Source organism: Choloepus didactylus (assembly GCF_015220235.1).
Source record: "Choloepus didactylus isolate mChoDid1 chromosome 25 unlocalized genomic scaffold, mChoDid1.pri SUPER_25_unloc2, whole genome shotgun sequence".
Lineage (NCBI taxonomy): Eukaryota > Metazoa > Chordata > Mammalia > Pilosa > Megalonychidae > Choloepus > Choloepus didactylus.
Window position 1 is genome coordinate 7,595,650 of NW_023637607.1, and position 26,924 is coordinate 7,622,573.

At 37.2% G+C, this 26,924-nt stretch overlaps 3 pseudogenes; all 3 read left to right on the plus strand.

Annotated features, from left to right (window-relative positions):
* The first annotated feature begins 3,955 nt into the window (after window positions 1-3,955).
* Window positions 3,956-4,911, plus strand: LOC119525570 (annotated as a pseudogene).
* A 5,159-nt stretch (window positions 4,912-10,070) lies between these two features.
* On the plus strand, window positions 10,071-13,867 carry LOC119525571 (annotated as a pseudogene).
* Window positions 13,868-24,240: 10,373 nt separating this feature from the next.
* Window positions 24,241-25,204, plus strand: LOC119525572 (annotated as a pseudogene).
* Window positions 25,205-26,924: the final 1,720 nt, after the last annotated feature.

Here is a 26,924-nt window from a genome sequence, read left to right on the forward strand (position 1 = left end):
TTGAGGTCTCATAATTTTTAAGGACTTTCTCCCATTGTAGAAGTAATGGATGAAATTTAAGAATGAAAATCTTAAACATTTGTCTATTATCATAAAATACATGGGGATATAATCATTTTAGGAAGCCCAAGCAATCCTTCAATAAGTATAGTTGGAAAACATCAAAACTATAGCAAGAATGGTGAATTTATTTTGAGATGACAGTCAGCTCCAATGAAAGAAAGCCCAAACCAAACAGTGTATCACAGAATAAAGCCTTTACTAATCTACACTTCTCAGATTTAGGTTAGGTTGTCCAGGGCTAGTACAGAAACTCAGTGTTATTGCTGGGAACCAGGTATTCACAAACTGTTCTCATCATTTTGTTTTCATTCTCATGGTATCAAAACACAAGCTGCACATGCAGGCAAGTAATCCATATCTTATTCAGGAAGGCTGGAATAAGAATCAAGTGTGTAGTACAAATAGTGTGACAGATGGATAATTGTGAAACATCTTCTACTGAAATATAACGTATTTATGGACAAATGGCATATCACAGGCTCAGTGAATTTTTGCCACCTAAAACTTCATGAACCCAAAAGCCATTCTAAGACATAGAACATGATGAGCCCCAAAAGCTCCCTGTGTGCCTGAATCCTATCACCCTCCCTTGCACAGGGTCATGATTATCCATAATTCTATCAATATAGAATACTTTTGTGTTTTATTTTTTATGAGTCTATCAGCTATCTTCTTATCAGGAAAGCTTTTATTTCAATAATCTTAATGCATAGACTTCAGTGTTATTAATTATATTCACAATTTGACTTTTATAAATGGAACCATATAAAGTATGTTCTCTTTTGTCTGGCTTCTTTTAAACAACATTATATGGTGAAACTGATTTTTTTTTTTTAATCTGGAAAATACACGTTTAGCTAGAAGTACCACCTAAGATTTTGTCTTCCATATCTTAGGCAAAGTTGGTTGACATGGCACATTAGGTAGAATAATGGCCTTCCACTATGTCCACACCCTAATCCCTTGAACCCAGGAGTAAGTAAAACTACCAAGCAAATGAGAATAAAAAGAGCAGATGGAATTAAAGTTGTTTATAAAGTGATGCTAGATAAAAAATATTTTGGATTATTTTTGTGGGTCCAATGTAATCAAAATGTACCTTAAATGTTGAGGAAGAAAGCAGACACATCTGTCAGAGTGATATGATGTAAGAATGCAACAAACAAATTAAATAATGAATTGCTATATCAAAAAAGACATTGAATGGCCTCACTCTCAGTAGGGCAACTTGGCAGGTGGATTTGCTGCCCTCCCCACTGCTTGCAATATGACTTCCAGGGGTGTAAATCTCCCTGGCAACATGGGACATGACTCCTGGGGATGATCACCGACCTGGCATTGTGGGATTGAGAAAATCTTGACCAAAAGGGATAAGTGAAATGAAACAAAGTAAAGTTTCTGGGGCTGAGAGATTTCAAATTGAGTTGAGAGGTCATTCTGGAGGTTATTCTTATCCATTGTATAAATATCCCTTTTAACTCTGTAGTGTATTAGAATAGCTAGAAGTAAATACCTGAACTGCAACCCAGTAGCACTGAGTGTTGAAGAAGAGGGTATAACAATATAATTTATAAGGTGTCACCTGTTGTTCCAGTTTGCTAATGCTGCCAGAATGCAAAATACCAGAAATGGATTGGCCTTTATAAAGGGGGTTTATTTGGTTACAAAGTTACTGTCTTAAGGCCATAAAGTGTCCCAGGTAAAGCATCAAAAGTCAGGTACCTTTACTGGAGGATGACCAGTGGTGTCTGTAAAACCTCTGTTAGCTGGGAAGGCATGTGGCTGGCATCTGCTTGCTCCAAGGTTGTGTTTCAAAAAGGCTTTCTCCAAAATGTTCCTATTGAGGCATTTTTGTCCAAGGTAAGGCATCAACAATCCATTACCTTTACTGTAGGATGGCCAATGTCATCTGGAAAACCTCTATTTGCTGGTAAGGCATGTGGCTGGTTCCTGCTTGCCCCCAGGTTGTGATTCAAAATGACATTTTCCAAAATGTTGGTCTTAGGGCATTTTGTCCTCTCTTAGCTGCAGCTCCTCTTCAAAATACCACTCTCAGTTGTTCTGATGTCCTTCTGTCTATAAATTCCTTTATAAGACCCCAGTGATCCTATTAGCATACACCCTGAATGGAAGGGTTAACAACTCCATGGAAATTATCCAGACATTTCACTCACAGTTTATTGAGTCATATATCCATGGAAACACTCAATCAAAGAATTTCTATCTAATCACCACTAATCTCTCTACCCAAGATTGCATTAAAGAATATGGCTTTTCCTGGGGGATATGATATATACAAACCAGCACACCTCTGAATGTGAAAACCTTGTGTCTCACACTTCTTGATTCTTGAAGGTGAGTATATAATTTATAAGTTGTGACCTGTGATGGTGAAAACTTTATAGGTCACACTCACAGTATATGGAGAGATGAGTAGAAAAATAATGGCAAAAAAGTAATTGAAAAATGGAGGATATTGGGGATGAGTTGTTTTGGGTGTTCTTTTTTACTTTTTTTAAATTATTTTAATTATTATTATTATTTTTTGTTTAAAAAAAGTGATCAAAACTTGTGGTGATGAATGCACAACTAAATAATGATATTGTGAGCAACTGAGTGCACACTTTGGATTATTGTATCACATGTGACTATATCTCAATAAAATTGCAAGGGAAAAAAGGCATTAAAACCTGTGAGCTACCACTGCCACCAGCTCCAGCACTGGCAGTCCATTGCTCCTGCCCCACCACCTGTTTCCCTCTTGGCAGACTCTGTTTCCTGGTTCTGCAAACTATGTGCCCTCTTTTTGTCACTGGCTTCTTCTCCCCATGGGTCTGATCAGATTTGCATCACCTGTGCCCAGGCCCACAGTACCCTGGGGACCCAGCAAGCATCCATGGGCTATCCCTCAAAATGCAATACCTTGTTCCTTGGCTGATGTAATGAGTGAATAGTTGGCTAAACAATTGCAATTAGAAGAAGATGCTACAGCTTTTCCTGAAGATGCTGTTGGTGAAGGACCATTTATCACTAGAGAAAACATTGACACTTCCAGCGACCTAATGCTGGCTCATATACTACAGATGGAATTTCATGGAGAAATTCATAGCTTTGGTGTGAAGAAAAATATTTCAATGGAGATAGCATAGTTTACATTTCCTTTGAAAATTTCCAAAATTTCATCCTTATGAAGACAATGGTAGCTCTGAAGATGAGGTTGACTGGTGATTTCTACATCCCAGCAAATCTGGTTCCTACTCCCAAAAAAGTTTTATTGGAAAAGTGTCCGGCGCCGCCCCGCCCCGCCTCGAGTCCTCGGTCGGCCGGCGATGGGGACCAGAGAGATAAGGGGAGAGAGGGTGCGGACAACGTCTTACCCGGAGCACTTGTGATCACTCAGGACTCGCGGTGGTAAAGCAGATAAACTTTTAATGGGACTAGGCAATCATCATCTTTACAGGTTCCACCCGGGGCGAGACACCTCGGGGGAGAACAACCTCGATGCGGCCGTCAGGTACGGCTCCTTGTGGGCTGTCTCCCCGAGCTTTGCCCGGGAACTTTCTTATAAACCTTGCGTGTATCCAATGGGCTAACGCCACGCACACAAGCATGATTGGTGAATACAGAGGGTTCACAAAGCGGAAGCAGGATGTGGGCGCCATCTTTGCACCACTCGATGGGCGGGGGGAACTCAAGGGCAGGCTGCAGCTCCAAATCCCGGAAGGTGGCTGCTCACAGAAAAGGAAAAGGCACCACCACTTTACATGATGAAGTAGCATGTGGGAGAAAGAATAAAACAGAATGGAAAATTTTGCAACTGGGTTTCAGGTAGGAGATGGAATTAGAATAGATTTAAAACTATCAAACCATGTTTTCAGTGATTTAAAATTATATGCCTATTCAGAAGAATGCCAAAGTGGCCACCTCCATGAGAAAAAGGAGCATTCCACTGTGGAAAAGCAGTTTATTATGTATAAATTGCTCAACTGTGGAACAGTGGAGACAATCACTGGCTGTATTAGTACAGGAAAGGAATCTGTTGTCTTTAATGCATACGGAGGGAGCATGTAGGAGGCAAAGTAAGACAGTGAAGTTTTACATACAGAAATGTGCCATTAAAATAGTCAGAACAACTCTTAAAGAGTTTAAGAATTGTGATGAATGTATTAAAGATGATTTCAGCTTTAAAGATCACTTCAGCAAATTAAATCCGCATAAGATCATCTGCATGTGGGCAGAAAAAGAAATCCATAACCTCACAAGAAAGCAGAGAGCTGGAATTCCTTGCCAAACAGTTGCGCTGCTCAAGAAACACGTTTTAGTTATGTCTTATGTTGGTCATGATCAAGTTCCAGCCCCTGAATTAAAAGAATTAAAATTCATTAGTGAAGAAATGAAAGAAGCCTACTCTCAAACTCTTCATCTGATAGAGCAGTTAGATAATGAATGTACATGCTGACCTCAGTGAGTATAACATGCTGTGCCATCCTGGAAAGGTCTTGTTAATTGCTGTCACTCAGTCTGTAGAACCCACCCACCCTCATGGCCTGGAGTTCTGTAGGAATGTTTTTTCAGTTTTTTCAGTCTTTCCAGAAAGAAGGAGTAAAGGAAGCCCTGGGTGAAAGAAAACTCTTCAATGCTGTTTCAAGCTTAAACAACTTAGCCAATAATGAAGCTGATTTCTTGGCTGCAATAGAAACTTTGGAGAAAATGAAGGAAGATCATGTTCAGAAGAATAGAAGAAAGGCTTCTTTATTTTTGAAAGATGATGAAGGTCTGCAGGTACCCAATTCCCAATGCCTTCAAATGTTAACACAGTGGAGACATTCAGCTGCCAATGGCAAATGAAGTTTTGGGTGACTTGAAAAATCAGAAAAGGAAACATAACGAGAGTACAATGGTGCTTCTGTGTTTGTTTTTTCTTTGAAACCCATGTGCCAGATGTGTGGAATTTTTAGTTCAGCATCAAGAGAATAGAATGCCTCTACCTTTTGCCTTATGAATAAAATAATATAATTCTTTAACAGCTAAAGGTTTTCTAGCTAAAATAGACTGATTTTACATTATTTATGGTATAACATTTTTGATAAGAATTTTTAAAACTTAGGTAACATTTCCAAATATGAGAAGAAGCAACAGAGGTGTTCACAAGAAGGGATTTCATTATAAATTAGTTGCTTTTTATCACCTCCATGTATTATGATACATCTTTCCTCAAATATTTTGTTGGCCTAAATTTAGCCCTTCTCAATTTTTTTTCCAGACAAAAATTTCTTCTCTTTTAGTGGATGTTATAAATGGAAATTTGATTTCAGAATGGCTTATAGAAATAGAACTAAGCAATACTGCACTGGTATATCATGAAAATGGACTGAGTTCTGCCTTTTTTTTATACTTAAAACCAAGGAAAGGCATCATGGGTTTCTTAAAGAGATAAATATGGAAGAACTTCTTTACTAACCATTTTTTTGTAAATTTAACTTTCAGCTTTTCTACATTTAGGAAAATGTTTAGGATATAACTCATGATACAGTTGCTCTACATTTATATTGAATATGTAACTTTTCAGGAAGGAAAGAATTTAAGATGTAACCACGTTTGATAAATCCTAATGAAATCAAAGAAAAGAGGATAAATTTACTTTTCACTCATATCATATATTTATTGATATTTAGAGAAATGTGGCAAGTTAATAAAAATGTTAAATAAGTGAAAGAGGAAAGGTCTATATAAAGTAAGTCAAGTACCATATTAAACAACTACTTGGAACTATGTGACCTCATTTTTGATACATTTTAGTACTGGCTGGACTCCACTTCTAAGAAAAAAGCAAACACTGCACTTTTCCCACTAGCTTTGTTAGGACTGAAACTCTGTAACCACAATGTCATTATGCTTCCTATGACCAAAGTCAGATTGAAACCACTAAAATCAAAGATTTCTGTCTGAAAATAGGAAGTAAAACCCTGAACATCATTTAAATTTGATATCTTCTCCTTTAATATTACTTAAAAATTCCAAAATATACTTTCTAGAAAAATAATTATTTTTGTTTCTGCTGTAAGCTTTTAACTTCATTTTAGAAAAGTATGATTTGTGGTAGACATTCATTACATTTTATTTCTACTCTGAAACAAATGATAGATAACTGGTGATTATTGGTTTTATAGAAATTTCAGAGAACTATGTAATTTTTAAACCATTAAATATTTAAAGTTTTCTTTCACTTTCTGACATTCTCTGTTTGACAGGGTAGAAAGCCCTTGCTGTGTGGCATTCTTGGAGCATGCTATGGACATGCTTTTAAGATAATTAAAAATTAAGAGAAAAAAACCTGTAGTCAATGAAAGATATAGGAAGAAATGGTTTTAGGTAAATTAGATATTTATTGAAGGAAAAATAAGTTTGCCTTCATATATTAATAGTAGTTCCTATGATAATTGAATATGGAGAAAAATGTAAAATTGCATAAGATTTCTAGTGGAAATATAGCTTACTTTTTGAGCATAACTGAGATGGGAGAAACACAAAACAAGAACTGGTAACATAATTGATTAACTCACATTTATTAAGAAACTGCATGTCAAAACATTATAAATTAAAAGCACATCAAAAACTAGGGTGAACAATTAGGACAGACTGCACAGTATGAAGTGTAACAAGGTAGACATAAATTATTGTTAAATCATGATATTTCAAAAGAATAATTATGAGAGGTGGTGAAGCAACATTTCAGAAAGAAAAAATACAAATAATCCTAAACATGGAAAAGGCTCAACTTCATAACAATCAAACAGCCTCACCTTAAAATATAATGGAAATCTAATATTCCCAATGTTAATTTGTCAAATAAAATAAAAACAACCCTGGAATGGTGAGGAGGCAATAAAATAGGAAAACTCAAGAACTTTCCATTGAATGTGACTTGACCAAGGGAAGGGTTAAGGCTGAGAGGTCTAAATTCGTGTTTCAATATTTTGTAAGAATGAAGCCCCAAGAGACAAAAATTCCTTGATCAGGAGCATTCATTCAGAAGTGGGAGTTTAAGCCAGAAGAACTCCTGTCTACTTTGAGGTTTATCTTTTATTACTATAAGCTTGGACAGGGGTCAATGTCACATAACCCCTAAGAGAGTGACTTGACCTTGACTCTGCCTCTTCATCAGCCCCGTGGCCTTGAGCTAGACTCCTAATTACTATAGGCTCTGACTGCCTTAACCATAAATAGACAAATATGAAACTAAGCACATAAAAGACTTATTGCAAAAATCAAATCAGATGTGTTTGAAATGCTTAAACAAATTTGGCTAATAGGAGTGTCATCCTCATTAGCATTCAATGAATTTGAGGCTCTTTTTCAGACAAAATTTGCTATTAGTTCAGAAAATTTGTACTTTTAGTGTCAGACTTTACCTCAAATTTAACTACTCACTTATCTATTTTTCACTCTTTTCAAGCAATATTAACTGAGAAAAAAACATTATACAAGAATTGTACTAGGCATTTTGGTCGCAATAAGGATAAGATAGTGCTCCTGTTAATAAAATCCATACTGTGATTGAACAGAAAATTTCAGTAAATCAGTTATTAATGAAAGGAAAGCAAAACAGATGAAAAGGTGGTAATCTTTGAAAATAATTTAATCTGGCAATCCAGAAAACATCCCTGTAAATGAATCTTTAGGACATTGCCAAAAGAGGCATAACTCAGAACTTTTAAGGATATACATTGCAGGTGTGAGATACAATTTCTATTCATAAAATGTCACAACATCCCTAAAAGTAACTGAGAGTGTGTCAAGTTCTATCTTATACAATTTAAATTTTTAATTATAAAGTGAAAAAGGGAGCCCATGGGTTAACTTTTTGAACTCTACTGAGGGCAGAAAAATCCCCAAAGGACCATCAAAGGAGAGTTGCCTTAAAACCTGTCAGTGCAGATGAAGTTAAAATGTTGTTTTCATCCTCATTATCATGAACCCTGCTAGTCATGAGTGTCCCCCATCACTGAGAGCTGGTCACCCTGTAAAGGCACCTTGCCAGAGCCCACTTCACTTCCCTGCTCCTCAGGTTGTAGATGAAGGGGTTCAGCATGGGGGTGATGAAAGTGTTCATCACTGAGGCTACCAGATTTCTCCTAGAGGATGATGTGGCAGCAGAGATCAGGCACATCTGAAGGCTAGTGCCATGGAATAAGAAGAAAACCAAAAGGTGAGACCCACAAGTGGAAAAGGCTCTGTAATAAGCCCCAGCTCATGAAATTCTCAGAATGGAGGAAATGATCTCAGTATATGAGATGATCCCAGTGAGAAGAAAACACCCATAATAGTAGTCACAAAGTACATGAATATGTTATTGATGATGGTGTCAGAACAGATGAGCTTCAGGACTTTGGAAGAATCACAGAAATAGTGTAGGGATTCTGTGTGTGGGCAGAAGGAGAGCCTCAACATGGTCAAGGTCTGGAGCAGAGACCTTGAGACAGTGAGGCACCAGGACCCCAGAACCAGCAGAGTTGGGATTTCTTGGTGATCATGTAGGGTAGGGGGTGTCAAATGGCTATGAAGCAGTCAAAGGACATTGCAGTCAGGAGTAAACTGTCCAGGCATCAAAACACAAAGGAAAAATATATCTGGGTGAGAAAGTCTGTGAGGGTGATAACTTTCTTCTGAGTCTGGATGTTTTCCAGGATTTTTTAGGTGGTGATGGAGGCAAATCCAAAGTCAGCAAAGGACAGGTTGGAGAGGAAGATGTACATGGGCATGTGGTGGTGGGAGTCTGAGGTGATGGCCAGGATGATGAGCAGATTCCCTGTGAGCATGACCAGGTACATGGACAGGAACAACCCAAAGAGAAGAGGCTGCAGACCCTGCTCTTCTGCAAATCCCAGGAGAAGAAAGCCATGAGATGACTGGGTATTGCCCAGAATGAGGGGTAAATGAACCAGAGAATCACTCTAAAATGGCATTCTCCTGATGGACAGTAATGTCCTAAAGTCAGTAGCTCATGAAGCCATATATTTATCTAATAATTGGTTCTCCTTTTTGACAAATTGTGGTTACTTTTGCAACCTGGAATCCAAAGTTATAGGGTCTGCTTATCACCCTTCCTACAATAAAATGTGACTGCTCTTCAGCTTGTGGTTAGATGCTGTTGGAGTGGAAATTCCCCCACTCAAGGGCAGATCTTTTCACTCATTAGAAATTTCCTTCTTTCTTTCTTCTACCTTTGAACATTTGTACATGTGATATTCTCTGGGGCCTTTACAAATCCTACTGCTACAAAAACTATCACTCTAATCATTAATTATTGCTTAAATTTCATTTATATTACAGTTTTTCTTATATAACTTCAACAAAACTGGAGACTAAAGACTACCCTCTTTTCACATATGAGAATCTGATGACATTATCCAATATTGTCCAATGCTCATGAGATTAAAAATATTCCACCATATGTAAGTAGCATGTTCGTTATGTACCTCCCATTTTTAGACATTTCCTCCAAGTCTTGTTTAATGAAAAATAATTATTTGTTTAATTGTAATTAAACATTTTTATAAGGGCTGTTGTAAGTTTACAGGAAAATCATTCAGAAAGTACAGAGTCCCCATATCCCCACCACACTTGCACGTGCATTTTTCCCTATTTTGAATTAGTATATTTTCTCTTTGATACATCTATAGAAGTCCTGTACTCAGTAATTAAACTTCCGGTGCTTCTTGGATCACATTCTTATATATGATCATCCCTTTCTTGATTTTTATTTTTTTACAGTGAGCAAACTCTCAAATTTTCAAGTCATTTGTAATTCTCTGTCTTCATAATATATTTAAAGGCTGAATATAAAAAGTCACCTAGTGCTCTATAATAATTTTATTTCTGGCACCAGCTTATTCTTCTGGATGTATTAAAAATCACTTAGCCACAGGCAAAAGGAAGCAGCAAGGGTCAACAGGGGTGTTGGTATCTTCTTGTTTCCTGTGTCCATCTTGAGATAGAGCAGTGCAGCTATGGCAGAGCTGCAGCCTGCAGCCAGTGGCCTTACCAATGAGGCTGCTCTCAATTGCTACTCTGATGCTGACCCCAGCACCAAGGATTTTCTATTGCAGCAGACCATGCTATGAATTAAAAACCCTAAGAAGTCATTAGATTTTTATACCAGAATTCTTGGAATGACGCTACTTCAAAAATTACATTTTCCCTCTATGAAATTTTCACTCTATTTCTTGGCTTATGAGAGAAAAATGACATCCACAATGATGAAGATGAAAAAGCAGCATGGTCATTCTCCATAAAAGCTACACTTGAGCTGACACACAATGGTACTGAAGATGATGCAACTCAGGGTTATCACAATGGCAATTCAGACTCTTGAGGAGTTGGTCACATTGGAATTGCTGTTTCTGATGCACATGGTGTTGGTAAAGGATTTGAAGAACTGGGAGTCAAATTTTTGAAGAAACCTGATGATGGTAAAATGAAAGGCCTGGCATTTATTCAAGATCCTGATGGCTACTAGATTGAAATTTTTAATGTAATAATTAGAACAATTCCCTTCAGATACTGCATTGGCCTTCATCTGTCTTCTAAATATGACATATTTTCTAGCCTTCCTTTGAATCATCATTTAAAAAAATTATCATATTTTTGTTGTGGTTATCTTCTGGAGGTTCATTCTTGAGAAATAACTTTTCCCAATGAAAAGGAAGGAAAATACTGAACAAAAATGGAACCTCATGTGTACTTCAGACAGTATAAACTTTTGTTTTACAAAAGGAAATGTCCTCTTAGGAACAATTGAAAATCATGCTGGCAAGAATGCTGATAGAAAAACCAATTTATTTTCATTCATAGAGTACTTCCAAAATTCAAGAACTAACTTCAATTCTTTTAAGATGGAGAGGAGGAGGAAGAAAATATTATTTACTGGATACACAGATACTGGTCTTAACTGTCACATACTTGATCTCACTTAATCCTCACAACCATCCTATGAAAAAGGCTAGACATATAAAATAACTTTAATAAGTTGAAGGCAATATAATTAGGCTCAAGTCCTCATGATCTCATCTTCAGGTTTAATATTTAAATTGTGTCTCAAATATTACTCACAATACCTCCTTTGCTAATTTCCTATAAAATTTTTGGGCAACTTTGAACATCATCCTCTCAGCCCTCAGATCTGATCGCCATGGTGAGGAGTTAGCAATGGACGAGGTCCTTGGCAGGTAACTCCCATGGGAATTTCTCCACAGGTGGTACTTCCATTACTCCTCAAGAGTCTCTATCCCAAAGTCTGCATTATGCCATTAACCTTTTATGACAAATTATATTCGGTGATAACATGACTCAGTTATCAGAAATCAGCTATGTGTTCTTCCCTGTTGTGACTGATATTTGATTGGTTTTAAAAATCAAAATGATTTTGAAAATCTCTTGTTGTCTTAAGAATAGAAACACCTAGTTCATGGTTTAACTACATTTTAATTTTTTGCATTCTAATGGAAGATTTTGGATAGGCCATGCCAACTGTGCTGGCACTGCTATAAGCACTTTGCATTTCCTTTTTAGATGGATTGGATTTATGTGAGCAGTTTGAATGAATACCAGTATTTATGAAGTTAAATAAAATAAGATTTTAAATAAGTCTGTGTTTAATTTTGAACTTCTGTCCAGCTTGTTCTTTCTAAAAAAAGGCTGTGTTCAGGGAGTACTGCAAGGATGCGAAAGGGCTTGTAGATTCATTCTGAACTGGGAATAATTGTAATTCTGTACTTCCTGTAAAACAGATAATTTCTGTGGATAAAGAAGTACAGAAAAGATGGGAAGAGGGAACTAAGTTAGGAATAAAGGATTGTGGTAGATAATGGGCACAAGGAAGATGGGCCAATTACAAAAAGGTGAATAGTAGGAACTAAAGAAAACCAATTTCATAAATTGAGTACCAGAATTATCACAAAGGGGGAGTGCTATTAGATTTGTGAATTCAGTCATATAAACCTTATTTCCAGCCTTCTCCCTTGGTTACTCCTTAAGTCCAATTCTATATCTCCTGCATTGACAAAAAGAGAATATATTGTATTACCAGGTTTTGCCAGGGTTTTGAAAACTTATTTCCAAGTTAACTTACCTGAGAAATGGTTATATGAAAGGATGAAATAAAGCACCAAAAATAAAAATAAGAAATATCCCTTAGCCACATACAAGGAAGATATGATTGAAATTTTAATGAGGATTCCATTGAAGATCTAAATTAATTAATGAAAAGTTGAATTAAGTTCATGTTCCTATTTCAGTAACAGGAAATTTCCTCTAGATTTTTAAACACCATTTTGATAAACTTTCCTGTGTTGTTGTTCATGAATATTATGTTCCTTTATTGTTAACAGTATTTTAGGCTCAATGTAATTAAGAATGAAATACCTCCCTCTATCATATACCTGATATTATAATTACATTGGAAAATATTTTGAGTGTTTTTGGCATTTATTGTGTCATGTTAACTCCCTAGGTTTTCTTATCACTTTTAAGATTTTTGTCAAATCCATCTATTTTCTTCAAATAATTTATAAATAATACTTTTTATATATAATTCATAATAGCCAAGTCTCTTTTAGATCTTATTGCATTGGTTTGAAATTCCAGACAATTTTGAAAATAATGTAAAGTATGGGGATAGTCTTTTATTTATGACTTTAAAGGGTATAACTCTAGAATTTTATAATTTAGTTTGATGCTCACCATGATTTAAGATATATTATGTTTCTCACATTAACTTGAATATATTTAATTCTTAGTTACATTAGAGAGGTTTTTTAAAGTTATGAAAAAGTGATGACATTAATTATTTAGAAAAACATAATTTTAAATCACATGTCTGTATTCCCAAATAAATCTCAAGCAAATGTGGAAGAAGAGAAATACTAGCTGTAGATAAATACATAGACATAAAAATTTCTATATAGATAGATATAAATCATAAATAGAAATAGTTCTTCCAGAATATAAATTCCTTGTTAGATGTGAGAGTGAAAAAGATGAAAAATTGGACCAAAACATTGAAGAACACAATAAGAAAATATACAGATGCAGAAAGGCATAAAACCATTCTTGCCTCATGGTGGGATCAATAGATTTTAGCTATTTTTACTCTCATTTATTATTTACCAATTTCCATTCCCTATTCCTGAAGTTTTATATTTTTGTGAATATTTGAGATGATTCTTCTTTGTTTTCTAAAGATGTTTTCCTTGTTTTTTTTTATTTTTAAATACTTACAAACTCACAGAAGAGTTGCAAAGTATAATACAGCAAACTCCAACATACTTGCCCCTCCCACCAGGTACTCAGATCCAGAAATAATAACAATTTGCCACATTTGCCACAAATTTCAATCAATCCTTCAGTCCATTCATCTCTCTAGGTATCTATATGTCCGCCTATTTTCTATACATTTGAGGAGTAAGTTATATACATCACTCTCCTTGAACACAAAATACTTCCATGTACATCTAAAAGATTTTAACAGTATATCTGAATATTCCTGGTTTCATGACCACTTTATACTATCTTATGTATAGTGACACATTTAGTTTCTCTATTTGGTTCCCCTATGGCATGCTTTTGAATTTTGCCTTATTATTTTACAGTTAATCACGGCATTTCTTCATGTACAGCAGCCATCAAAAAATAAAGTGTAATATCATTATGTGACTATTACAAAATACATGTGACATTTGACTCTTTTTCTATCCCCTTGCAGCTCAAATGTGACAATATTTCTAAAACGTATCAAGAACAGTGAATTCAGTTATGGATAGAATTTAGATTCAAGTAACAGAAAACCCAACAAAAACAGTGCATAAAGAAATTTTGGTTTATTATACACACATCACAGTTCTACAATTATGGAGTCTGGGGTTGGTATGACAGCTCAGGAAATTGTCAGGGACGCCATCTCCTTTTATTTTTGAATAGCTGCTGAACCTACAAACACAAAAGCCATATAATATTGAGGAAGAATGGAATTCAAGTATATAGTACCAAGGAATATTCAAGATGAGACTTTTAAAAATTCCTATTTTCTACTATAAAATATGTAAGAAAAAGTGCCATATCACAAGCTCAATGAATTTTCAAAAATTGGATATATTTCATGGAAGCAGAACCCAAATCAAGAAACTGAACATGTCCAGTCCCTAAGCAACTTCTTTTTGCCTGAAGTGATTTATATACTAAATGGACTACTATTCAGCAGCAAAATGGATTGAACTTCTGGTGCATACTACATCACAGATGAACATTGAGTACATCATGTTGAGAGGAATAAACCAGTCACAAAAAGGCAGATATATTATGATTTTCCTTACATGAAATTCATAGTTGCAGATAATAAATTACATTACCAAAACCAAGTTGGGGAGGAGATTTGCTTAATGTGTGGAGAGTTTCTGTTTGAGGTGATAAAAGAGTTAAGGTAAATAGTGTTGATTGTAGAAACATGTTGTGAATGCAGATATTACCAGTGAATTGCACAACTGAATAATGATAAAAATGCAAATTTTGAATTGTACTTAGGTTATTACAATGTAAAATTTTTTAAACAATGTGAAGTTATTAATTTCTTGTTTATTCTTAAATTTATAAGAATATTAATAGATGTATTAACAAATAAATTGATCACCACTCAAGGATATGCAGGAAAATATATGAGATGAACTATGCATGCTGCTGGGCTCAGGTCATGGCACATATGAAAGTCTAAATATATCTTATTATAAGCAAACATTTTATAAATGAGGGCAAAATGACAGGTGGTAATTTCTGTTACAAGCATGATCTGCCTAATAGTTTTGGTCAAGCACCATCAAGCAGTGGAGTGTAGCATCCATGGTTTTATATCAAATGAATACATTTCTCCACTTTGTTGAAGAAGAGAATAGCAAAGTCTGGAGGCAACCACATGGGCTGTATCCTCACTTCACTTCAGTGATTTGAAGGTCTAAGAGACATAGTGCAGGTGGGGACCTGAGCCTTAAACTTTGGAACAAACTTTAAATCAATGGATTGGGTAAATTTCTAGGAGATTTGACATATGGAAGGAAGTAGAGTACATGGAGAAGTAATGAAAATGTGATTCCCCTGACTCATAACCTGGGCTACTGGGAAAAGAGAATCAGTAGGAAAAATTTCCTTTCAGTCCACACCGGTTTCCCACAGGGAAATGATAGCTTGGGGCTAGAAGTAACAAGGAAATTTGCCTAAAGAGCAGCTATATGGGAGCTGTAAATAACTCTTCTGCTACTGGCCCCTATCATGTGCTACCCAGGGAGGGACAGGACATGCTTCTTTCCTCTGGAGTCCCAAGTCTGGTTGGAGAATGGAAGTCTTGATGGGGTAAAGCTTCAGTCCCATCATCAGCCACACAGGGAGGAATTAAAACTTCCACATGGAGACCTTCTTCTTAGAGATACCGTCCTGGTAAATTTGAAAGCTCAGCAGATTTTGCAGGAAACAAAATCGGTTTCACCTCATGTCCCATAATAGCCATTCATTCACTGATGGGAAGGAACCATGCTAAGTGTTTTACAGATATTGATTGAACATCTTAACCATCTCAAGAGGATGGATAACAAAATCACTTCTACAGAGGTGACTATATTAAAAATTAAAATGTTTTGGTTCCTATCAAATATAAACAGCTAATGTATGATAAATCTGAGCTTCAAAATCAATTTTGCCTGATTCCAGATTTTTTTGCATATGGTATCATTTAAAATTCTTCCAACACTTCACATAAAAATTTCCCATACATGTGCTACTTATTAAATTTTCTTTTGTGAAACGTTGGTTTTTACCCTTTGCTCATTTTACTCTTGGGTATTCAATCCATATGATGTTTTGAAACTGCAAAAATATCAATTCTTTTATTTTGGATAAACTAGTTTTTGCTCTTTTATTTGTTTTTGTGGATACCAGGTATATTTCCAAGTCTGGAATTTCAACAGGACCAAGGAAAGTTTTTTTATCACAGTCCTTCAGGGGCAATTTGAAATTATATATTTTTTATTCTCCATTAGATATGTGGTCTTTATCTCTTGCTTTGCTTATAGAGTTGATTTTTATATTTCTTTAAACACAGTGCTGAAAACTGCCATACCAAAATGAAACCCCTAGATTTCATATGCAAGGGGACTTTCAAGCTGGGGTTTCGGGGAACGGATTCTAAATATTTTTTGGAAATAATTTGACACTGTCAGCTTGCATCGTACTCATTGGCTTACTCAGATTTTGTGGGGGTGAAAAGAATGTGATAGTAACAAGGCAACAGGAGACCATTTTGTGGTGTGTGTGTGTGCTTCTGTTTCTGTGTATGTGTGTTTGTAGGCATCTGTGAATGTGCATCTATATCTGTGTTTGTCTGTGCGTGTGTTTGTGCATGTTGTGTGTGTCTGTGTGTGTGTGTCTTTCTGTGAATGGGTATATATATGTGTGTGTGTTTGCTAAGTTTGCACTGTCATCCAAGCAGAAGACTGAGCTCAGGGTTTTAAATTTGCATTTCAACACCACATGAAGGACATGAATGTTTCTATGTTGTCCCCTGAAGGAAACTTAGTTTTTGTAGCTGCAGGCTTGAAATTTCTGAAACTCAGCTGCATAGCCTCATTGTGTGGGTGGCTGAATTACAATGCAAATTGAATTACCAATATGCAGGGTTTCTGCTGTTAAATTAAAGACATTCATTTGGATGGAATGGGATCCTGAAAACTGGCATGGGGACATATGGGTGATGATGATGATGGCAGAGAAATTGAAACACTAAATTCTGCTGAGTCTTCATTGCCAGGTAAACTAATAATGGTCTCTCCTGAGGAATCAGGCTTCCCACTTTCAGCTGCAGATGTTAACCCTGTTTCACCAGATGTAACTCTAATGGAATGCCCAGAGGTGGTTGGCTTGCAAGACACAGCTAATTCCTCTCATGACACACCCAATAAACACACTTTTCTTCCAGTCCTATAAGTGAAGTCCCAACAGGCTCCAAAAGTTTAATTCCAAAGTGAGACCCTTGAGGAAGTGTGCTGCACTCCAAAGAACTACATGATTTCTCCAATGTATACAAAAGATATCAAATAAATATGCATAGGCATATTGAAGGATGTGGGGTAATGGTGGAAGGAACATAAATTTGGGTAGGGTGAATTTATGGAATTTGTCCTGTATTAGTCAGGGTTCCCTGGGGAAACAGAACCAACAGGAGATATCTGTAAATATGAGATTTTAAAGTGTCTCAAGCAACTGTGTGGACATATGTGTCCAACTTCTATAGGGAAGGCTGAAAACTGGCAAATTCAATGAAGGTTTTCAATGAATTCCCCAGGAAAGGCTGGCTGGCTGAAGTAGAGATGAAAATATTTCTCTGATTGGATTATGTATCTCATTGCTAAGGACACTCCCCTAATGTAGATGTAAACAGCCATAAATGCAATCCACTTGCTGATGACTTTAGTCCAAAAAATGAACACTCAGTAATGGTTAGATCAGCCTTTGCTTGACCAGACAAACAGGCACCATTACCTGGCCAAGTTGACATATAACCTTTTCCATCACAGGCCCATTAAGCAGAGATTCTGGATTCAATAATGTAACTTGAGAAGTTAGAAAGTGCTGCATCAGTTTGTTCAGTTATTGGCTGAAGCATGGACCAAGCAGTCACCCATATTAGGTGAGGTTGAAATGCCAGAACTGCCTTTGTGTAATGCAAAATAGTATCCAAAGGCTTAGAGTGATTGGAATGTTAGAGGGATTTATCATGTCAGAACTGCTTACCCAACCCAGGAATGTTCAGAGGATACAGCTTTCACAGCTATGAGGAATAAATTTATGAGAGCTGCTCCTTCATCCTTGAAGGACACTATTTCATTTTTTTCTGTATATCAGAAGCTCATGTTGGAATTTCTGTCACTGAATTTGAATCCACAAAGACAACACAGAAGCCAAGTGGCAGCATTTAATTGCCAATGTTGTGGGAATGTTCACCATAATGGAGAGCAGAGTCAAAGCTTTAATCAGAATGTTCTGACTCACAGAGATATGTGGCATTATCTAGTTGATCTTGCGTGACCTAGAATTGAAATGGATGAACAGTCTATTGGATTCTTATTTGATATCTATGATCACAAGAGTTCTAGGTAAAGTGAACAATAGCATAACTTGAATAACAAAACAAATTCATGGTTCCTCAGACTTGGGACAACTTACAGGCCCAGAACCCCTGGAATGAAGTCAAAAACAGGACACCATGGGGAAGGACTCTGCTATACTGCCAAAAAATTTTACTGTTCATCTCACCCCAGCAGTTTCCAAATCAGCCAATGGCCTTCTACCTTGGTGTTTGTGCATTAAGGAAAAAGAAATGATCAAATATTTCAGGGATTACCAGATACTGGCTCTGAACTGACATTAATTCCACAAGATCCAAAATGTCACCATGGTCCCCAGTAAATATAGGGACTTATGAAGGTAAGGTGATCAATGCAGTTTTAGCTCATATCTGACTCTACAGTGATTCCAGTTTATTATCTATCTTGTTCTGTGGTTCTTTCTCCCATTCCATAATGCATAATTGAAATAGACATACTCAGAAACTGGCATGATCCCCACATTGGTTCCCTGTTCTGTGGAATGAGAGGCTTTATGGAAGGAAAGTCAAGTGGAAGCCATTAGAACTGCATTTACCTAGAAAAACAGTGAAACAGAAGCAGCGCCACAAACCAGGAAGGATTGCAGAGGTTAGTACCCACACCAAGGACTTGAAAGGTATAGGGGTGGTGATTCCCGTTGCATCTCCATTCAACTCTCCTATTGGACATCATAGGCAGAAAATATATGGATCTTGGAAAAGGACAGTGGATTTTCATAAAGTTAATCAGGTGATGACTTTTATAGCAGCTGCTCTTCCAGATATGATATCACTGCTTGAGGAAACTGAAGACGTTTGAAGGTATTTGAGGATAACAGAAGACCATTTGAAGAAATTACTTTTAGTTAAGATGTAGCCAACTGAATCAGGATGGCTGTCAGTCATATTACTGGAGGCCTTATAGAGAAGACCATAGAGAGAAATCCACAAGAAAGACCTTGGAAGCAACAGAACCTAGAAGGGAAAATTGACAAAATCATCGAATGTACTGGCATTTGAGAAAAAAACCTGAGGACCCAAAGATTGCTGGCAGCCAACCCCAGAACTCCACAGTCTACAAGACTGTGCTTCCTGATACCTCAATTTTGGTTATTTTCCCACGGTTTAAGCCAACCCATTGTATGGTGTTTGTTGTAGCAGTTGGGAAACTAATACAGCTGATATGCAGCTAATGACCTGCCAGATGCTTTTTTGATACTTGTTTGAAAAATTACTGAAAGTAGTTTAATTTCAGCTGTTCAGGCCAACAATACATCTGCACTCTCTTACCTCAGGGGTATATCAACTCTTCAGGCCAATGTCATAATCTAGTCTGAAGGAAATTTGTTCTTATCTCACTTCACCCTCATCCATTATATTGATGATATTATGCTGATTGAACTTAACAAACTAGAATTAATAACTTCTCCAGAATATTTGTAAGGCTTTTGCCTGTCAGACTGTAGCAGAACAAAACAACCAATTTGAGTAGCCTTCTCTCTCAGCAAAATTCCCTCAGTCCAGTAGTGTGGGAGCATGTTGAGAAATCCACTCTAAGGTAAAGGATAAGCTGTGGCATCGGGCTGTTCCTACAATCCCCAAAGAGCAAAACACCTATTTGTCATCTTTTGATTTTGGAGGCAACAGTTGGTCATTTTGGTGTTTTCCAGCCCATTTATTGAGTGATATGAAAAGCTGCTAGTTTTGAGTGATAACTTGGAAAAGAGGAGGGTCTACCACAAGTCCAGCCTGCCATGCAAGCTGCTCTGCCATTTGGGTCACATGATCCAATGGTGCTGGAATTTTCACAAAGGCTGTTTGGAGCATTTGGCATAACCCTATGATAGAAGGAATTTGGAGCAAAGCCCTACCACCCTCTGTAGAAAACTACTTTCTTTTTCCACCTTTTCCTGCTACTGGGTGTTAGTAATGGCTAGATGGTTTCTTAACAATTGGTCACCAAATTGCCATAAGACCCAAGTTGCCCATCACAAGCCGGGTACTTTTGGATCCCAAAAGCCCTAAAGGTTGGTGTGTACAGCAGCACTCCACTAACGAAAGAAACTGGTATGTAGGAGATCCTGTTTACACGGGCCCTGGAACCACAAGTAAGTTGCAGGTGGAAGTGGCCCAAATGCCCATGGCCCCCAATCCTGCCTCAATTCCTTCTGTTTCCTTGGCAGCCACTCTGGCTTCTTTGGAAGTTCCCTATGATGAATTTACCTAGCAAAGAACATTTGGGTCTTGTTTTGAAATGGTTCTGCATGATATACAGTGCTATCTGTAAGTGGGCAGCTGCAGCACTACAGATCCTTTCTAGGCTGTCCCTGAAAAGCAGTGGTGGAGGGAAACCTTCCAGTTTGAAGGACTTGAAGCAGTGCAATGGGTTATTCATTTTGATTGGAAGGAGAAATTATCAGATTTGCATTTGTGGGCTGTGGCCACTGTTTTGTCTAGATGATCATGGATTTAGAAAGAAAATGCTTGGAAAATTGGTGACAAAGAAGAGGGAGAAGTCAGTAGAACTCAGGACAAAGAAGTCAGGGGGAAGTCTATGTGTATAGACCTTCCTCAGTAGGTGAGAAGCAGGAAAGTATTGTGCCCCACGTAAATGCTCACAAAGGGTGACTTCATCAGAGGAGGATTTTGAAAGTCAGTGGATAGGATAACCCATTCTGTGTATATTAGTCAGAATTCTCTAGGGAAAGAGAAACAACAGGAGATAGTATGAGATTTTTGTAAGAATTGTTTCACATGATTGTGTTGATGCACCTGCCCAAATTCCAGAGGGCAGCCTGCAAGCTGGGAATTCTGATGAAAGTCCATGATGAATTCTCCAGGAGAAGCTGGCTTGCTGAAGTAGAGAAATAAATTCTCTTTTCTTACTGCTGAAATCATCCCTTCTCCCTTTAAAGCCTTCAGGTGTTTGGATAAGATATCTCTCATTATTGAAGGCAATCTCCTCAGCTGATTTTAGATGCACTCATGCATAGATGTAATCAAATTACTGATAAGTTAAGTGCATGAAATGTCCTTACAGTAACAATCAGGCCAGTGCTTGCTTGACCAAACAACAGGACACAGACCCCCAGCCAAGTTGACACATGAACCCAACCATCAAATATGGATAACAGCCAGTGACATCTTTTGCAAGTCACACTTGTCATTGCCCAATGGGCTCATGAACAAAGTGACCATGACAATAGGTTGCAGTTTATGCATGGGTTCAGCAACATTGACTTCCACCCACCAAGGCCAACACTGCTACAGCCAGTACTGAATGCCAAGTCTGACAACAGCAGAGACCAACAATAAGTCCCTGATATGGCAACACTCCCTGAAATAATCACTCTGCTACCTGTTGACAGTTTCTTTGCATTGGACCACTTTCATAATGGAAGGGGCAATGTTTTTTTCTTACAGGAATAAATCTGCCTTCTGAATGTGGATTTATATTCCTTACATGCAATGCTTCTGTGAAACAACCATCTGTGGACTTACAGAATACTTTATCCACCAACAAAGTATTCCACCCAGCATTGCTTCTGATGAAAGAACTCACTTCACAGCAAATGGAGTGTGGGAATGGGCACATTGTCATGAAATTCACTGATACAGATGGATTGATAGAATGGAGAAATAGCCTTTCAAACATTTAATTATGGTGCTGGGGCAATATTCTCCAGGTATCTGTATATAATCTAAATTGGCATCCACACTGTGGTTCTGTTTCTTCCATAGCCTGCATTCACAGATCCAGGAGCTAAGGCATGGAAATTGGAGTGGCATGGCTCACTATTGTCCCTAGTGATTCTTTAGAAAACCTTTGCTTCCTATATCTTTGATCTTGTGCTCTGCTTGTCCAGAGGTCTTTTTTCCAAAGGGAAGAGTGCTCCCACCAGGAGGCACAACAATGTTTCCATAGAACTGGAAGAATTATTGCCATTGGACAACCTTGGAGTTTTCATGCCTCTGAATCAACAGGAAAAGAAAGCATTTAGGATTTACTCTACTGGCTGAAGTGAACAATTCTGATAATCAAGTGGAAACAGAATTGCAACTCTGTGATGCCAATAAAGAAGAGTTTGTTTAGAATATAGGAGATCCTTTCGAGCATCTCTTAGTAATGCTATGTCCTGTGGTTAAAGTCAATGGACAACTGTAACAAACCAATCCAGGCAGGACTCCTAGTAGAAAAGACCTTTCAGGACTGAAGAACTGGGTTGCCACACCAAGCAAATAGCCACAACCAGCTGAGGTTCTTGCTGAAGCTACAGTGAATTTGGAATGGGTAGAGGAAGGCAGTAGTTTTAAATATGAACTATGGCCACATAGTCATTTGCAGAAATGAGGAGTGCACTGACTTTTTCTTCCTTGCTTTGTTATGGATATATTAGTATATATTCATAAAGCAAATATATTTTTCTCTCCTCCCTTATCCCTATATGGTATAAAATTAGTTGTATTAATTTATGTAATAATATTTAAGTTACAAGATATAAAGCATAATAATATTAACTAAGTACTTGCATCCTCTTGTGGGGAATGTGTTAGTGCATTTCTGGTTAGTTTGCAGTACAGGTTAATTATGTTAGGTGAAAGTATGTCTACATTTTAATTTTTTAGAAATTAATTATCATTAAAGAAATATGTATGGATGAGAAGTTTACTATGTGTGGATTGTGATGGTTACGTTCATATGCCAACTTGGCTGGGTTATGGTTTAAAGATTTTTGGTCAAGCAATCATTGGCCTGATTTTTACCATGAGGGTATTTCACAGATGAATTTAGATCATTCATCAGTTAATTGCATCTATGGCTGATTGCATCTACCATCAGAAAAGGAGACTGTCTTCAGCAATGAAAGGACTTTCCTCATCCCATTTTATGGACCTTCAAGGGAGAACTGAGGATTTCATTATCATAAAAATGATTTTCTGTCTCCACTTCAAGCATGTATCTTCTCCTGGGGATTTCTTCATCACATTCATTGGAATTTCCTTTGTGCAGCTTCCATGGGGGAATTCAACATTACATTCATTGAGTTTATGTCTTTTCTGCCAGATGGAATTTGAATTTGTTATTCCCCATGCACTGGAAACAAATCAAATCATAAATCTCTTAATGTTTATATATATATGTGTGTGTGTGTGTGTGTGTATATATATATGATCTATCTAGTTATATAAATATCCTTCCAATTTCATCTCTCTGGAAAACACTGGCTAATACACATTTGCAACTAAGTTAGTAAAGTGCAAGCACTACAACGTGTAGATAAGAGACTCCTTATAATTTGAAGTTTCATCATCAGGGTGCTACCTTGTTCTTAAATCATCACTGACACATCTCCCATCCCTCTCACTTTTACTAATCCTATGCCACACTGCATTCCATGTTGACCTCAAACATCAAATCAAGCCTTTCCTTAGGGCTTTTGTCCTGGACATTTCCTTTTCTGGGAAACTTCTGACATGCTGAGACTTTTGCATTCTGAATCTTGAGGTCTCTGTTCAAATATTTCCCTGTTTGCCAGACTTGCCTGAACATTTAGTGCCTCAACTCAAATTCTCCATTTTACTTATTTTCATTTTAGCAGTTCTCACTATATGGCACTATATGATTATGATTTTATTTGCTTTTCTTTCTCCATCATCAGATTGCAGGCAACTTTTGTATTCAGGACATTATTTCCATTGCCTAGTCAGTGTCTGCAGCAGAGCCAGATGGAGTATTCAACCCACAAATGAATAAAAGGATTTCTCATAGAAAAAAAAATAGAATGCATGATGGCTTGGGGAATGTTTTGAAAGTTGGACAGTAATTCCTAATAAGAAAAGGGGATCTCTGTTTAGAATTGATAACCGAATTCAGAAGTTAATTTCTGAGTCCAAAATATAAGTTATAGATAGATTAGTAACTGTTTTTTGTCTGAAAATTAGTCATGCTATTTCTCTCTTTTCAGGTAGTCACATCAAATGCATGGAACCAGAAAATGATACATGAATTTCAGTTTCTACTTTGGGGGTTTTCAGAGGATCCAGAATTGCAGCTCTTCCTCTTTAGGCTGTTCCTGTCTATGTACCTGGTCACTGTCTGTGGGAACCTGCTCATCATCCAGGGAAACATCACTGACTCCCACCTCCATCTGCCCATGTACTTCTTCCTCTCCAACCTGTCCTTTGCTAGCATATGTTTTATCCCCACCACCATGCCAAATATGCTGATGAGTATACAAACACAGAGAAAAATCATTTCCCATGCAGCCTGCCTCACCCAGATGTACTTTTTCTTACTCTTTGGAGGGTTGGATAACTTCCTTCTGACCATGATGGCCTATGACCACTTTGTGGCCATCTGTCACCCCCTGCACTACACAGTCAACATGAACCCACAGCTCTGCATCCTGCTGGTTCTGGGGTCCTGCATGGTGAGCACCCTGCATTCCTTCTTATACAGCTTAATGGTTTTAGGCCTGTCCTTTTGTAAACATTTGGAAATTCTCCACTTTTTTCCATGACCTTGAACACATAGTCCAACTTTCTTTTTCTGACAACCTCCTCAAGGAAATAGTGATGCATTTTGCAGCAGGGCTGCTGCGTCTTGGTCCCTTCACTGGTATAATTTACTCTTATTCCAAGATTTTGTCTTCTGTGCATGTAATCTCATCAGTTCAGGGGAAGAATAAAGCATTTTCCACCTTTGTGTCATATCTCTCAGTTGTCATCTTATTTTATCATACAAACCTAGGAGTATATCTTAGCTCTACCACATCACTAATTGCACATGCAAGTGCAACTGCCTCTATGATGTACACCATGAGCATGCCCATGCTGAACCCCTTCATCTACAGTCTGAGGAATAAAGAAATGAAGGGTGCTCTGGAAACATTCTTTGGGAGGGAAATTATAAATGTGGCATTTGTTCTTGGACAGAAGAGGTACTTGGGATTGCCATGATCAAAGTCTCTGAGCCAGAAATTATGATTCTTTGATAAGTTCATGGAACAAGGACCATCTCAAGTTTCAGATATCATCAATTTTATTTGATGATGTATGTAACTTTTTCATTTCTGTAAGCAAATGATCTGCCCTTTCTATAGTATGCTATAAACCTTCAGGGATATGTGAGTGACAAATCTATGTATTTACTATAACAGCCATTGTAGAATCTTGATACCCATGCTTTGCAATAAGAATAAATTTTTTAAAAATATACTACTTACATAGACAAGAATCTTATAAATATTCACCTTGTTTAAATTTTACAAAATTTATATTCCTGTAAAACCAGGACCCTAGAAATTTCCATGTGTCTGCTTTTTTCTACACACTTCCCTCTTTCTCAGGAAGATACTCTCGGTACTATTACTTATATGTTTAATGTGATAGCTTGTGGAATTTATATGAATCAATTATACATTATATATTCTAATTAAATATTATTTCCTTGACTTTATCCATATTTTTGATGCAATTGAAGACCAACCATGATCATTGGTACATAGGAATCTTTTGTGTTAAAATACGTATGTTTATTTATCCCACCTTGAGGTTGATGAGAATTTTGTTAGTTCCCATTTGGGGCCCATCACCAAAAATTGTCCTTTCAAAATCATGGTTTATGTCTTCTATGAATGCTCATATATGATGGGAGAGAGTGGGAATACTAGGTCCCCATTGCAAAATTAAGACAAACAATTTTGTAACTGGAGGTCCTAGCTGATGAGGAAGGGAACTCGTATTACTCAAGGTTCTCAAGGCAAACAGAACCAATAGGATGTGAAGTTTGGAGCAGTTGAAAATATTGGAGTTTCCACTCCTGGAGCTCCAAAGGATTAAGCATCAATTGACAGATAGCTGACCTTGAAGTCAAATGGAGACTAGCCTGGTGAATTTCTGACTTGTGTCAGATATGTCAGTTTTCCTTTCAATTTCCTCCTTCTTCAATTGCAGTGTATATCCTTTCCCTCTCCCTCCATTTATTTTGGGAGCAGATAGCATTTTTCCTAAGTTCCACAGGTCCACAGATGAAGAGTAATTTTCCCACAGTATGCAGTACATTCATAACTGATTTTCCAAGACTTTGTACTTAGAATTGTCAATAAAGTGACTTAAAGATTTTGGATATGGTGATGGGGTGAATATATTTATTAAAAATTTTGACAACATCACTTTACTAAGCTCTTGGCAAATTTTTGATAAAGTCACCTCTAGGTAAAACTGTTGTGGAAGATGGGGGGTTACAATTATATCTAAATAACATTCAACCATGAATGGATAAAAACAACTTTTGGGGTTGGAGTCATTTCTATCAATAGGGAGACTTAAGGCCAAGGAATGGGTGCTTTCATTTCCTTAGATCTTCCAAAACAGAGGTATTTTGAAGAAGACACCAGTTCTTTTGTTGGGTATTTGGTATTTGATAGCCACCTTGGTGCCTGGGTACTCATTCACTTGTGAGGCTGTGAAATGTTTTTCACCCCAGGCAACCAAACCACAGAAGAAAAGAGTCTGTTAGGTGGAATGGGGCTTTCCAATTCTTGGTCATCCTTATCTTTCTCTTTGTTGTCTCCACCAGCTAGGTGTTTCTGCACAGTTTGCATTAAACCAGCATTCCCAGTTGGCAGGTGTCCAACTTTGGTCTCTGGCTTCCTTTGGGAAGCAAAGACATGTTGTG